Source organism: Capsicum annuum, unplaced genomic scaffold (genome assembly GCF_002878395.1).
Source record: "Capsicum annuum cultivar UCD-10X-F1 unplaced genomic scaffold, UCD10Xv1.1 ctg5201, whole genome shotgun sequence".
Lineage (NCBI taxonomy): Eukaryota > Viridiplantae > Streptophyta > Magnoliopsida > Solanales > Solanaceae > Capsicum > Capsicum annuum.
The window spans coordinates 32,061-33,601 of NW_025859999.1; positions in this window are offsets into that span (position 1 = coordinate 32,061).

Genomic DNA, 1,541 nt, shown 5'->3' on the forward strand with positions numbered 1-1,541 from the left:
ACTTTGATTAAAAGGAATTTTGCGATTATGTCTACCTAATGTTAAGGTGTGCATAGGATCATGATGGCTTGATATCACTTTTAATTATTGTGTACATGGTAGGGTAGGTTGAAAATCTTTGAAGTAAGTTTATCAACCAAACCTCAAAGATGTCACTCCTTAGCACATTCGAGCACCTTATGAGTGTATCAATAATAGCCACCTAAAATCTCAATTCAGGCATCCCTATTTCTAGGATGATGTACATGACATAACCCATTCTCCATCTACCCTTATTTTTAAGATAGAAAAAGGATGTAAGCCATGCTTTCAATTATCCACCATTGATTTATCCCCCTATAGCCCTTTTTAACAAAGCTATGGGTTCCCAAAAGTTTACCCACATTCTTTTTTCAAGGATTATAAGGGTTTTAGATAGTTTGGGGTTTTCATTCAACAAACCCATTTGGAGATTTGAGGTTTCCCATCAAAAATTCCATCTATTAAAACAAAGCAATGGAGGAATACATAATCAACAACTAAAACTCATACAAACACATCATCACCCAAACACAATTGCACCTTAGTTCAATATAATCCCAAGACTAGAGAAATTAGCTACTCATGAAATGAAAGAGAAGAAATATACCAAGCAATTCATTCATGGCATCCATAACAATAAAAAGTAAAGAAAATCTTTACTTCGCACTTCAATTTCACCAACTTCAACTTGAAATTCTAATTACACAAGAAGAAAATATTTCCCTAAAATCTAGGGTTCCACAAGTTTCTAATTTTTCAAATCCTTCGCTCTTCCATAATGTACAAGAAATTTTTTTTTTGGGTTTTATATGGGAATTAGAGTCAGCTATGCCAATTTTTTAAGTTGCCCTTGCTCATTAAACCCACTTAGATGCTATCGCTCCAATAGTTGAGTAATCATGGTGACTGCGATCGCTGCTTGAACACCGTGATCGCATTCACTTAACTAACCTGCTAGGCCACAATCGTGGTGAATACGATTGTTGACTAGACACTGTGATTTCGTTCACTTGACCAAACTTGACTGACCACGATTGTAGCCAGAAAACTATGATTGTGGTAAATAAGGCTTGATTTTGCTCTAGCTCTTTCAGCTATGCACCTCTCCCTTTTTGATCCATTTCAACTTAAGTCCACATCTTTCCATATCATGACCTATATGTTTGGAAAATGTTGAAATTAGTGCATTCAATCACAAGTTTGTCTTACTTACACACTCAAATCATGGTAATGTGCATGGACATTTAGTGCAAATAAATGGTAAATTCACCACTCATCAACACCCCAACTTAAAGCTTTGGTTGTCCTCAAGAAACATTACCTCTTACCATGAGACAATGCATATTTATGCCCACATAAGATGACCCAATGATCATAGTGGCATCAAGCTTATTTACTACCTCAAGTATCTCTTCAAACATGGGCAAGGCTATTCTCCCAACACCACTAAACTTAAAATATAATTAGTAAGGATGCAAAAGACTTCAAAGAGAAACCATGCAACAATCACTAATACTCTA